We start from the raw sequence: 14,476 nt of genomic DNA on the forward strand, positions 1-14,476 counted from the left end.
GGGTTTCCCATCAAGGTATCGGAGACGGATGGAATTGGAGCTGAGTCTGAGAGAGTGAGAGGACCGTGAGAGACAGCGATAGCCTGAGGAAAAGCTGCAGGAGAAGCAGCGGCAGCATGGACTGGCGATGGTGGAGCGGAGAGGCATAGGGGGCTGCCCAGGGGTGAGTGGAGATAGACCTCGGGCTGCCAGTTCTGCAGGGAACCTCGATACTAAATTGCTGCCCCTGGTTAAGGAGGGAGGGGATGTGGATGCCCACCACACTGCCTTCAAGGAGCCGGGTGATTTGAACCAGGGGGACCCTTCAGAAAAGCCCCGGTATCTAGCTCCCTTGCTGGGTCCCAAGGCCATAGACGCTGTCAGCCAGATGGGTGGGGTGGTGGACAGACTTCCACTCCTGACCCCAACCTATATGTCTGCATGAAGTTTCCTGGGCTCAGGCTCCTTGGACCCCCAGTGGGAGCAGAAGGTGGAGGTCAGTGGGGAGACACGCCTGGGGTGGCAAGAGCCTGGGACAGACAGAACTGTTGTCAGGCCCTGGGTGGTACAGCAGCAGATGCTGAGGGGCTGTGGGACCTCGGTGAAGGTCCCTGAGGTGAAGCCCCTCGCCCTGCCTATGGCCCGGATCCCTGTGCAGACCCAGGAGGGGTCGGGCTGGCTGGTCGTTGGGGTTCTCCAGGATATCAGCTGGGTGGCCCTGTTGGGGGGTGACTGTGTCTCTTTGTGACAGGATCCAGGCCCTGCTCCTGTAACGGCCGAGGGTTTGAATTCAAATCCAGGGAACCAATTGGTTAGAATGGAAATGGTCAGTGAAAATGCAAATGACCTGGCTGGCAGTGGGGAGGGGCTGCTGGGCTCAGGATACCTGCCTACCTGTAACCAGCCCCCTGGGGCTGAGTGGGAGGGAGAGCTGCTCCCCGCCCCCCTGCACACCGGAGAGGGGGCTCACGCTGGCTCTGATGCTGGGACCAGAGCAGAGAGCTCGCTGCCTAGCCCCACTGGGACTGCAAGGGCAGTGCTGAGCATGAGGGGAGCTGAGACCCCAGCTGAGTGGGGGGACACCCAGGCAGGGCATGTCAGCTGCCAAACAGGTTTGCCTGGTCCAGACGTGCTGCTGGGAAGTGATTACACAGCAGGGAGGGAGCTACCAGGGACGGGGCTCAGGGGGGCTGTGACCCCAGGCCCAGCCAGCGAGAGGGAGCAGGTCCCACTCCCTGCCCCAGCAGCTGAATCCCAGACTGAGCTGCAGAGGGATCCCTCCTTGGAGAAGCTGAGGGAACTTGCTGGCCACAGCGCTGCAAACCCCCTTGGGGAAGGCTGCAAGGATAGAGCCTTGTGGGAGAAGGGATTCCTGTACCGGGAATGGGTTCCCCAAGGGGAAGTAGAACTGGGGGGAATCAGGAGGCAGCTGGTGGTGCCCCAGGAATCCACAGGGTTCTTCCCTTTCAAGCCGCTGGATGGGAGGAGAGTGAGGGGACCCCTGGACCTGAAAGGGGAGGATTGGAAGGAGAAGGGGGAAGACTCCCTGGGGGATCTGTTCCCTGAGGTGGGAGCCAATCTCCCCATCAGGTATTCCCCGTTCAGAGTCACTGGGAAAGCAGCCCAGAACCTGGGGAGAGAGGTCAAGGACATGCTGACTTTAGATGGGATCCAGCTGTTCAACAGCCCATGGGCCTCACCCATGGGGCTGGTCCCCAAGGGAGACAGGATGATCTAGTTTAGCGGGGACCATCGGAAGCTTAAAGCCATCACAGTGTCCGATGCCGACCCCATGCCTAGGCCTGGGGAGATTCTAGCCAAGCTGAGGGGGATGGAAAACTTGGCCCTGGCATACACTGATAACATGTTCATCTTTAGCCAGACCTGGGAGGAACAGGTGTCCCAGGTGAAGAGGGTGCTGGGCTGCCTCAAGGAGGCAGAACTGACGGTAAAAGCCAAAAAGTGCAAGGTTGAGAAGATCAGAGATTGGCCCGTTCCCCAGACCAAGAAACAAGTCCAGGCTTTTATCAGGATGGCGGGGTGCTACCGGAGGTTTGCACCCCATGTTAGCCCCTAGCTGCCCCCATCCCTGAGCTATGTGAGAGGGGTAAGCCAGACGAGGTGGTCTGGACTGAGCAGTGCCAGAGGGTTCTCTGTATTCTGAAGGAGGCTCTAATCCAAGGCCTGGTAAATCTGGTAAACCCAGACTTTGGCAAGCCCTTTGCAGTGTTCACTGATCCCTCAGATGCAGGGTTGGGCATGGTGCTGATGCAAGCCGATGCTGAGGGAGGGAGACACCCCATCAGGTACCTGAGTAAGAAACTGCTGCCCCGGGAGCAGAACTCTGCGGCCTCAGAGAAGAAATGCTCCGCCATGGTGCAGGCCCTTAGAAAGCTGCAGCTGGATCTATCTGGGCGGCGCTTTACTGTGTATACTAACCACTCTCCTCCGATGTGGCGGCATCAAATGTAAGGGGCTGATGCTGAGCTGCGAGTGACAGAGACACCTGATCAGAGGGTGGCCAAGGTCAAGATGGGGGCTCTTAACCCAGAGAGCCTGAACTGCAGCCCTCCAAACTGGAGCACTGGGAGAAGACCCAATCCCAGTTTAAACCTCAGGAATATTGGGGTGGCATAAGGGTATGGGTTGCATAAACCTTCCCACATGCAGTCTGCAAGTGCCGTCAAGCACAACAGACCCACAGGAGGGCCTGAAACTGGAAGGGCCTGGTATAACTCCCACCAAGGATGTGGAGAGATGATGGGGCATCCATGGGAATCCTTGGTGGGTTCGAACTTCCCCAACCTATATGTCTGCATGGAGTTTCCTGGGCTCAGGCTCCTTGGATCCCCAGTGGGAGCAGAAGGTGGAGGTCAGTGGGGAGACATGCCTGGGGTGGCAAGAGCCTGGGACAGAGAGAACTAAAGTGACCCCGCTCAGTTCAATCTTGAAGGGGGGAGAAAAGTTGTCATGGAGTCCCCAAGCAATGCTCTGGAACTGCTCCCCACAAAGCCACTCAGGACTCTGGTGAAGTCTCCTCTCTGTGAGCAGACTGTCTCCAGCGCAAGAAGCTCACACAGCTTCCACCTTCCTGGAGCATTCAGCATCCTCTGCCCCTCCATGCGCTTCTCACAATGAGTCCACCCAGGCGGGGTCCTGGGGAAGCCAGAGGGTCCTGCACCCCCACTACGCAGTCAGACATGACTCTTAGCCAGCCAGTAAAACAGAGGTTTATCAGATGACAGAAACACAGTCTAAAACAGAGCTTGTAGGTACAGAGAAGAGGATCCCTCAGCCGGGTTCATCCTGGGGGGACAGCAAGTCAGACAACCCCGTCTGCAGTCATTCTTCATCCCCAGCCAGCTCCAAACTGAAACCCCCTCCAGCCCCTCCTCCTCTGGGCTTTGTTCCATTCCCGGGCCAGAAGGTCACCTGATTCCTTTGTTCTCCCCCACCTTTAGCTATCCCCTTGCTGGGGGAAGGGCCCTGGCCATTAGTTGCCAGGAGACAGAGTGCTGGCCATTTATGGGCACTGGCCCTTTGCTCTGCAACACTGTCACCCCCTAGAGACTTAAGAAATGCATAGGGGAAACTGAGGCACGCACACAGTTTTCCAAGGAAACATTAAGAACAGCCCCACTTCGTCACAGCCTGCCCTTCAGGCTGACCCACACAATGATGTAGCCTTGGGGCACTGAAACTATTTCCGGTGCCCAAGGGTGTTGTACCTTGGAGAGGGCTCAAAGAAGGACCACGAGCCTGATTGAAGAAAACCTGGTGAAATCAGTCTATTTCACTTCACAAAGAGAAGGGTCGGGGTGACTTGATCCCAGTCTGTGAGTACCTACATGGGGCAAATATTTCATAACGGGCTCTTCACCAAGCAGAGGAAGGTCTAACATGACCCAGTGGCTGGCAGCGGAAGCCAGACACATTCAGACTGGAAATACAGTGTAATTTGTTATCAGTGAGCATAACCACTGGGACAATTTACTGGAGGTCCAGTGATTCTCCATCACTGACCATTTATAAATCAGGATGGGATGTTTTCTACAAGTTCCGCACTAGGAATTGTTTTAGGGACGTTCTCTGGCCTGCAGACTGGGTCGCTTCTGGCCTTGGAATCTATGAAACAAAATGCCCCAGTGCCCCCGCCCCCACCCCACCCCGACCTCGCGAGTGTATCTCACCTGGCTGAGGGAGGTGCGGCTGGTGTGTCACTGGCTAACACTAAGGGCCTGGCTATCCATTGCCCTGCACCTGCTCTTGCTGTCTCCATCAGCACAAAGGGATCATGTGATGCCACCACTCGGATCAGGCCTGGTTACTGCATGGGACACTCACTTGCCACTGCGGGAAATGACAACACGAGATGCACAGCAAAGGAGACCTGGGGCTGAAGGTTCCACCACCAGGGCAGGGCAGGGTCCTCTGTCCTGACCAGGTCACAGGCTGCAGCCAGACTCACAGGATCTCAGCCAACTGCCTTATGTCTAAGAAACAGCAGGGGAGGGGAAGCAGTGCCCACTCCTCCCTGAAACTGAGCCCCCTAGGCCAGCAGACATGGCTCTGCCCCTGCACAGGTGGCCCTGGGTGGAATTCTTGCCAGAATATCCCCAGGTGCTTTCCACCTGCTCTTGCTTCCCAGGCTGTCTCACAAGGGCAGCTTGGTTATGTGGAATAAACAAGGCACATCAGAACACAAGCCACCCCTGCACTCCCCACCCACAGCCTGAGTGCCAGCTCCGCTGTGGTCTGGGAGCTTTTATAAACAGAGGAGAAAGAGCTAAAACAGACCCTGGGCCCTGCACAAATCCTGCAGGCACAGTAGCCCAGCCTGAGGGTAGCTGGACAGACGATACAGGGTGACAGCGCTGTGTATTGCAGCGCCCAGAGCACCCCACACCACAAACCCCGCAGGGCAAGCCCCCTGCCTGACTCCATCCCACGCTGGGGGTGCACAGGAGGAAGGGGCCCTGGGAAGCCACATGCAGCCTTCCCTGACCAGAGAGGCAGCACAACATGGGGCCTCCAAGTGCTCCTGAGGGAGTGGATGTGGAAAGGACCCAAACAAATCCTGGCCCCAGAGCCCCCTCCCCGCCTGGCCCCAGAGCCCCCTCCTCACTGGGCACCACATGGCCCCTGGATCATGCCATGACTGGGGCATTAGTAGCACCATTGATTGGACTGGCTGCTGGCTGGGTCTGGGCCCTGCGTCTCACTGCACTGACCCCCTGGAGGTGTCACTGGCCCCCTGCTGCCAGAGTCTTCCGGAGGGGGAGTCCGGAGCCTGGCCCAAGCAATGACCGGAGGAAGAGCACTGAGAGCAGGAGAGAGGAGCCCCTGGCCTGGCCCTGGAACGTGCCCTTCCCTTCATGCAGCGGGTCCTGTTCGAAGGAGTCATGCACCTTTTGCTCCCACATGTTCCCCTCCCATCGCCCATGGCCCTCGGGGATGCACGCTGTGCATTGGCCTGCGTCCAGCTAGAGCTGTGAGAGTCACTTGCAGGTTGAGCAAGAGCCAAGCTGCCTGCGACCCTTCCTGCAGGTACCTTGGCACTAGGCAGCAGCGGGTGTGGAGCTGGGGTGGGGAAGCACTTACACAACACTCTGCAGATTGGCCTCAGCCCAGTTCCCATCACTCTAGACACACAGACACTCCCTGCTGTCATAACCTGCACACACACACGCCCTCCAACGCACCAACCCTGTGTCCTCACTGCCACCCAGCCATGGGGAGCGGGGCCCCTGTCCCTACTGCACCAGGGGGGCACCGTGCCAAACCCCAGGACAGACACTGAACCCTGCTCACATGAGGGACACGCCTCTTCCGACAGGCAGAGGTTACAGCTGCGGGAGCGTTTCCCTTGAAGGACTCAGGAGCCCTTGTTATCAGTTTGATGATTGGGAATGAGAGTCGAGCGGCTCTTTCCAGTAACTCCAGCAATTCAATTATGCATCCTTGGCAGCAGGCACCGATTGGTGTCCAGAGACCGAGGCACCACCTGGCACAGGCACTTGGCAGCACAGCCTCCCCCACGTGCAGCTGGCCAAGCCACAGCTCCTTATACCCGGCCTGGGACGTGCTTGTCCCCGGGAGTCAGGGTACAGCCCCCCTCACTGGGAGAGAGTAAGGCCAGGTGAGCAGCTTGGGTGGAAGGAGGTGCCAGAGGCAGAGCCATGGTGTGATGAAGTGGGGCTGTTCTTAATGTTTCCTCTGAATACTGTGTGGGTGCCTCAGTTTCCTCTATGCATTTCTTAAGTCTCTAGGTGGTAGGATAAAGGCCAGTGTGCATAAATCACTGACACTCTGTCTCCCTGGCAATTAATGGCCAGGCCCTTGCCCCCTGCAAGGTGATAGCTAAAGGTGGGGGAGAACAAAGAGGTCAGGTGACCTCCTGGCTTGGGAAAGGAGCTCAGCAGAGAAGGAGGGGCTGGAGGGGGTGTCAGTTTGGGGCTGGCTGGGGATGGGAAGTGAGGGCAGATGGGGTTGTCTGCCTCGCTGGGCCCCAGAATGGACCCGGCTGAGGGATCCGGTTCTCTGCACCTACAAGCTCTGTTTTAGACCCTGTTCCTGTCATCTAATAAACCTCTGTTTTACTGGCTGGCTGAGAGTCACTGTCACGGAGTCCCCAGGCGATGCTCTGGAACTGCCCCTCACCAAGCCAGTCAGGACTTTGGGGAGCCTCCTCCCCTTGGAGCAGACTTGTTCAGGGCAAGAAGCTCCCACGTCTTCACCTCCTGGGTCTCTCCTTGGAGCATTCAGCATCCTCTGCCCCTCCGTGCGCTTCCCACAGCGAGCCCATCCCAGCGGGGTCCTGGGGAAGCCACAGGGTCCTGCACCCCCACTTCACAGTCAGATGTGACTCTCAGCCGGCCAGTAAAACAGAGGTTTATTCGATGACAGGGACAGGATCTAAAACAGAGCGTGTAGGTACAGAGAACCTTCCACTTGGACTTTCTGCTTCTGTGAAAGCCTCAGCTCTGGTGTGATGATGCTCCCTGCTTCCCCCTGGGTGTCTTCTGCGTGGCCTGGTCTGCCCAGCTGCCGCACCCCACCCAAGGCCCCCAGAGGCTGGGCTGGAGCTTGCCCAGGGGAGCAAGACTGCTAGCACTGCTGAGTCACTTTGCTGCACTCCTGTTTCCATAGTGTTGGGACTGTGTTTGCTGGAAGGGCCCAGCTGGGAATCGTGACTAATCTGTTCTCAAAACAAGCAGAAAAGAGCAGAAAGGTTTTGCAAAGCCCTGGGGAGGGGGCTGAATCCCTGTCAGGGCCGCGGGGGGAGGATGAGCTGAGATCGGCGCCAGCCGAGGCAGTGACGCCAGGAGCAGAGCTCTCAGCATGCAGGGGCAGGACTGGGCCCCAAGGCCAGGGGCAGCCGAGAGCCAGAGGGTTCAGTGCTTCCTCACACCTCCATGCCCCGGCCACCCCCTGCTTTCCCTGGCACTGGCAGATGGAGCTTCCCCGCTGCCCTCTCACTAGCCCAGACGCCACAACCCCAGAGCCAAGGTCACTCCTGCATCACACAGGCACAGGGCTCTGCCACCAAGGGGGCACCAAGCCTTGGGTCCTCGGCCAAGCTGCCGTTGGCTCTTCACTGAAACCTGCCCCTAGAACGGCACCTCTAATCAGGCACAGTAACATGCCGGCTCTGTGTGCAGCTTCCCAGCCAGCAGCCTCTCCCCTGGCGTCCCATGAACACAGCTCGGGGCAAGCCAGGGAGCCAGGGGAATAAGAGGGGGAGGGAAGGGTCCCAGCCAGAGCCCCCATCAGAAAGGACGGTGCGGGGGGCCTGCGGCAGGGACGGGGCACGGGGGGCCTGCGGCAGGGACGGGGACAGGGCACGGGGGGCCTGCGGCAATGATGGTGCGGGAGGTTGTGCGGCAGGGAGGGGTACATGGGGGGCGTGCGGCAGGGACAGGGCATGGGGTGTGTGCGGCAGAGATGGGGCACGGGGGGAGTGCAGCAAGGATAGGGTGTAGGGGGACAGGGAGCGCAGCACGGACAGGGGACTGGGCGCAGGGAGATGGAGCACACAGGGACAGGGTGCGTAGGGATGGGGTGTGGGGGGACAGGGAGCGTGGCAGGGTTAGGGGACAGGGCACAGGGAGATGGGGCACACAGGGACAGGGCGTGTAGGGATGAGGTGTGGGGGGACAGGGAGCGCGGCAGGGTTAGGGGACAGGGCGCAGGGAGATGGGGCACACAGGGACAGGGTGTGTAGGGATGAGGTGTGGGGGGACAGGGAGCGCGGCAGGGTTAGGGGACAGGGTGCGTAGGGATGAGGTGTGGGGGGACAGGGAGCATGGCAGGGTTAGGGGACAGGGCACAGGGAGATGGGGCACACAGAGACAGGGCGCGTAGGGATGGGGTGTGTGTGGACAGGGAGCGTGGCAGGGTTAGGGGACAGGGTGCGTAGGGATGGGGTGTGTGGGGACAGGGAGCGTGGCAGGGTTAGGGGACAGGGCGCAGGGAGATGGGGCACACAGGGACAAGGCGTGTAGGGATGAGGTGTGGGGGGACAGGGAGTGCGGCAGGGTTAGGGGACCGGGCGCAGGGAGATGGGGCACACAGGGACAGGGTGCGTAGGGATGGGTGTTGGGGGACAGGGAGCGTGGCAGGGTTAGGGGACAGAGCACAGGGAGATGGAGCACACAGGGACAGGGCGCGTAGAGATGGCGTGTGGGGGGACAGGGAGCGCGGCAGGAACAGGGCGTAGGGATGGGGTGCAGGGAGACAGAGCCAGGGCAGGATTTGTGCCCCCTGCGTCTCGTTTACTTTCCATTCAAACCGTCAGAAAAGCGCTAAGCGGACAGCAGGCCGAGTTTGCTCTGGCTGGACTCAGGCCCCATTGATTGGCTGTTATTAAAACCAGAGCTACCAGCGCTGTCGGGAACTCGGCAGCCTGGCTTCCCTTGCTCAATTACTGGAAAGGGCTGTACAGCATGTGCAAATGGTTGGGTGAGTGGCCCACAGCCCCGCACACGAGCACCTGGCCACAGCATTCAGCTGGGCTTCCACGGCCCAGTGCCCTGGCCCCACCAGATCCCTTTTGGGAGAAGGAAAGGGAGGGGGCTAATCCCACTCCCCAGGCACCCCCCCCTCCCCTGACCCTGGCAGCCTCCCTCTGCCACGTCTGTGCTCTCCGAGCTGCTCTCGCTCCCAACCCAGCTGCAGATCTTCGTGCTGCAGGCAGCCCCCTGGGATGCACCAGAACATGGCTGGACAGGGCAGGAGCCTGCTGCTCGACAGCCCATACAGCCCCAGCCCCACAGCCTGGGGAGAGGCCAGGACCACGTTCCCACTCACTCTCCCCACAGCCGCCCCCAGGAGTATCACAGGCTGGCTGAGCCCAGTGCCCTGGCTCCTGCCTATGGCTTGGGTGTGCGTGGCTGAAGCTGTTAGTGGAGCCGGGAAAGTCATCGCTTCCAGCTCGGCGGGGGGCTGAGTCACCGCCTTGCAGGAATTCTGCCCAGGGGCTTTTCTGTCAGAGCCGCGGAATGTCGACATGACCAGAGGGAAGTCAAGCTCCTCGCTGCCCTCACCCTGGGCACGTGCGAGCACTGGGTGCATCTGCCCTTCAGCCTTACACAACCTGCCAGAAGAGGTTCCTGTTCTCAGGCAGAGCAACAAATGCACAGGAAATGCCCCCAAAGCCCTCTGGCTCCATCGCAGGCAGCGGCTGCTGCAGGCCCTGGAGGGGAGCGACCCCCATGAGATTCGCCCCAAAGAGCACTGAGTTTCCCAAGCCAGAGGCACCGGGACTTCTCACACTTGGGGAGGCTGTCACCCCCTCTAGTTCCCCCCAGAGAAATGGGGAGAAGCCCCCTGACACCTCCCCCACAGAGACATGGGGAACCCTCCCAGCACATCCCACAGAGAAAAGAGGAGCCCTCTCCTAGCACACACCCCATGGGGCTTTACTGGGGCAGACTGTGGCTTCCAAGAATGCTCCATGCGCTCAGCGCTGTGGGAGAGGCAGGGGCTGCACCATCCAATCTCATCTGCTCTTCAGCCTAAGCTATAGGTGGGGGTGGGAGATACTGGAGCCACCCCTCCCTGCTCTACCCCCACCTGCCCCATCAGGCACAATCGGTCACTTCTCTACTGCTTGGCATCTCCATCCACAGCACAACCGGTAACAATCACCACAGGGGGCGCAGGGCGCCCACAGCAGGATCCCAGGCCAGGGGCTGTGACTTCACCTAACAGCCAACGCCCCTTTGGTGCAGCTAAGAGGGGCTATGGGGCCTGGTACCACCTGTGAATTGCCCCAGGGGATGTCAGCCCAGAGTGGGGGAGAGGAGCCAGCCATCTGCTGAGCCCTGCAAGCCCACCCCTGTGCTCAGGGGAGATCCATCCCCAGCATTTCAACCCACTGACACTTCTGCCCACAGGCTCCCAACTGGATCAGAGGTGTCCCCCCCCAGCTTTCCCCTTGCTAAGTTCCCCCTGAACCCCCCAGCAGAGTCAGGCTCCAGCAGCCCCGATGTGACGAACTGGGAATGTTCTTAATGTTTTCTCTGAATACTGTGTTGGTGCCTCAGTGTCCCCATGGCAGTTCTTAAGTATCTGGCAGAGCAATGGCCAGTGCACCTAAATGCCTGGCACTCTGTCTCCTGGCAACGGATGGCCTGGGCCCCTCCTCTGCAAAGGTGCCAGCTGAAGGTGTTGGAGACAAAGAGATCAGGTGACCTCCTGGCCCGGGAAAGGGGCTGAGCAGAGAGGAGGGGCTGGAAGGGGTGGTTAGTCTGGAGCTGGCTGAGGGCAGACGTGGGGGTCAGGCTCACTGACCCCCAGAGTGGACCCGGCCGAGGGGTCCGATTCTCTGTACCTACAAGCTCTGTTTTAGACCCTGTTCCTGTCATCGAATAAACCTCTGTTTTACTGGCTGGCTGAGAGTCATGTCTGACTGCAAAGTGGGGGTGCAGGACCCGGTGGCTTCCCCAGGACCCCACTGAGGCGGGCTCGCTGTGGGAAGCGCCCGGAGGGGCAGAGGATGCTGAATGCTCCAAGGAGAGACCCAGGAGGTGAAGACGTATGAGCTTCTTGCCCTGAACAAGTCTTCTCCAAGGGAGAGGAGGCTCCCCAAAGTCCTGCCTGGCTTTGTGGGGAGCAGTTCCAGAGCATCGCCAGGTGACTCCGTGACAACTGGTGGCAGCGGTGGGATGTACTACACCCCGTGAATGGCGCTGCTTGCAGTAAGTGACTGGGGAGCAGTAAAACAAAGGAGGAATAATGAGGACCAGGCGTGCTGAAGGCTCAGAGGGACGGTTTCAGGGGGCGGTTAACCTCTGGGAGTGTGTGACCAGCGAGAAGGACTGTTGGAGTAACGGGGTCCCCCTGAGGACTGCAGCGAGCAGTCTCAGGGGCGGAGAAGCTTGCCGCTCGACCCTGGGAGAGAGAAGGATCTTTGCAGTAGCAGGGTTCCCCTGGGGATTGCAGGAGCAGTCTCAGGGGCGGAAGAGTCTGCAGCTCGACCCTGGCAAAGAGGTGGTGATCACGAGAAGGGCTGACACACCAGGGGTTCTTCCTGGAAACCATGGGGGAGCCAAGGGCACACAGGCCTGTGAGTCCAGAGCCACTTGGGAACGGTGAAGTGATGGCCTATCACCATCTCCTTAAGAAGGACATTGTGATCCTGTGCACAAAGAGAGGGTTACGCATGGGGAAATTCACCAAGGCACAGTTAATCGTGCAGTTGGAGGAGAAGGACCGCTCTGAGGAGCAGATTCCTGGCCCAGATGGGGCTACAAGAGGATCTGAGAGCAGCTGGAGCATCAGCCAGGCATCCCTGGGAGTCTGGTCCCCAATCAGACAAGGGTCTTCACGATTGGGTTACCCATCAGGAGACTGGAGACGGATGGGATGGGAGCAGAGCCCGAGAGAGCGAGAGGACCGTGAGAGAAAGCAAGAGCCCGAGGAAAAGCTGCAGGAGAAGCAGCAGCAGCTTGGACTGGTGATGGTGGAGCAGAGAGGCATAGGGGGCTGCCCAAGGGTCAGTGGGGAGACACGCCTGCGGGGGCGAGACCCTGGGACAGAGAGAACTGTGGTGGTGCAGCCACAGATGCTGAGGGGCTGTGGGACCTGGGTGAAGTTCCCTGGGGTGAAGCCCCTCACCCTGCCTATGGCCCAGATCCCTGTGCAGACCCAGGAGGGGTTGGGCTGGCTGGTAGTTGGGGTTCTCCAGGATATCGGCTCGGAGGCCCTGTTGGGGGGTGACTGTCTCCCCATGGGACAGGATCCAGGCCCCACTCCTGTAACGGCCAATTCAAATCCAGGGAACCAATTGGCTAGGATGGAAATAGTCAGTGAAAATGCAAATAACCTGGCTGGCGGGGGGGAGGGGCTGCTGGGCTCAGGATACATGCCTACCTATAACCAGCCCCCTGGGGCTGAGTGGGAGGGAGAGATGCTCTCCGCCCCCCTGCACACCGGAGAGGGGGCTCACACTGGCTCTGATGCTGTGACTAGAGCAGAGAGCTCGCTGCCTGCCCCCACTGGGACAGCAAGGGCAGTGCTGGGCATGGGGGGAGCCGAGACCCCAGCTGAGTGGGGGGACACCCAGGCAGGGCAGGTCGGCTGCCAAACAGGTTTGCCTGGTCCAGACGTGCTGCTGGGAAGTGATTACACAGCAGGGAAGGTGCTACCAGGGACAAGGCTCAGGGGGCTGTGACCCCAGGCCCAGCCAGCGAGAGGGAGCAGGTCCCACTCCCTGCCCCAGCAGCTGAATCCCAGACCGAGCTGCAGAGGGATCCCTCCTTGGAGAAGCTGAGGGAACTTGCTGGCCACAGCGCTGCAAACCCCCTTGGGGAAGGCTGCAGGGACAGAGTCCTGCCATAGAAGGGATTCCTGTACCGGGAATGGGCTCCCCAAGGGGAAGTAGAACTGGAGGGAATCGGGAGGCAGCTGGCAGTGCCCCAGGAATCCACAGGGCTCTTCCCATTTGAGCTGCTGGATGGGAGGAGAGTGAGGGCACCCCTGGACCTGAAGGGGGAGGATTGGATGGAGAAGGGGGAAGACCCCCTGGGGGATCTCTTCCCTGAGGTGGGAGCCAATCCCCCCATCAGGTGTTCCCCGTTCAGAGTCACTGGGAAAGCAGCCCAGAACCTGGAGAGAGAGGTCAAGGACATGCTGGCTTTAGATGGGATCCAGCCATTTTACAGCCCATGGGCCTCACCTGTGGGGCTGATCCCCAAGCGAGACAGGATGATCTGGTTTTATGGGGGCTAGCAGAAGCTTAAAGCCATCACAGTGTCCTATGCCGACCCCATGCCTAGGCCTGGGGAGATTCTAGACAAGCAGAGGGCGGTGGAGAACTTGGCCCTGGCAGACACTGATAACATGTGCATCTTTAGCCAGACCTGGGAGGAACAGGTGTCCCAGGTGAAGAGGGGGCTGGGCTGCCTCAAGGAGGTGGGACTGACGGTAAAAGCTGGAAAGTGCAAGGGGGGACGGCAGAGGTGTTGTGTCTGGGCCACAAAGTGGGAAGCGGCTGCCCAAGCCCAGAGCTGGCCAAGGCCAAGATGGGGGCTCTTAACCAAGAGAGCCCGAATCACAGACCGGAGGGCTGGGAAAAGACCCAATCCCAGCTTGAACCCCATGGGTATTGGGGTGGCAAAGGGTGTGGGCTGCATAAACCTTCCCACATGCGGCCTGCAAGTGCCATGAAGCACACCCGACCTAAGGGAGGGCGTGAGACTGGACTGTCCTGGTGTAACTCACACCAGGAATGGGAGAGATGCTGGGGCATCCATGGGAAAGTTGGTGGGTTCGAACTTCCCCAGGTCACTGGCTGGAGTGACCTGGCTCAGTTCGGTCTCGAAGGGGGGAGAGTTGTCATGGAGTCACCGGGCGATGCTCTGGAACTGCTCCCCACCAAGCCAGGCAGGACTTTGGGGAGCCTCCTCTCCCTTGGAGCAGACTTGTTCAGGGCAAGAAGCTCACACGTCTTCACCTCCTGGGTCTCTCCTTGGAGTATTCAGCATCCTCTGCTCCTCCGGGTGCTTCCCACAGCGAGCCCGCCTCAGTGGGGTCCTGGGGAAGCCACCGGGTCCTGACCCCCCACTTTGCAGTCAGACATGACTCTCAGCCAGCCAGTAAAACAGAGGTTTATTCGATGACAGGAACAGGGTATAAAACAGAGCTTGTAGGTACAGAGAATCGGACCCCTCGGCCGGGTCCATTCTGGGGGTCAGTGAGCCTGACCCCCACGTCTGCCCTCAGCCAGCTCCAGACTAACCACCCCTTCCAGCCCCTCCTCTCTGCTCAGCCCCTTTCCCGGGCCAGGAGATCACCTGATCCCTTTGTCTCCAACACTTTCAGCTGGCACCTTTGCAGAGGAGGGGCCCAGGCCATTAGTTGCCAGGAGACAGAGTGCCAGGCATTTAAGTGCACTGGCCATTGCTCTGCCAGATACTTAAGAACTGCCATGGGGACACTGAGGCACCAACACAGTATTCAGAGAAAACATTAAGAACATTCCCAGTTCGTCACA

This window comes from Gopherus flavomarginatus, chromosome 12 (genome assembly GCF_025201925.1).
Source record: "Gopherus flavomarginatus isolate rGopFla2 chromosome 12, rGopFla2.mat.asm, whole genome shotgun sequence".
NCBI classification, from domain to species: Eukaryota; Metazoa; Chordata; order Testudines; family Testudinidae; genus Gopherus; species Gopherus flavomarginatus.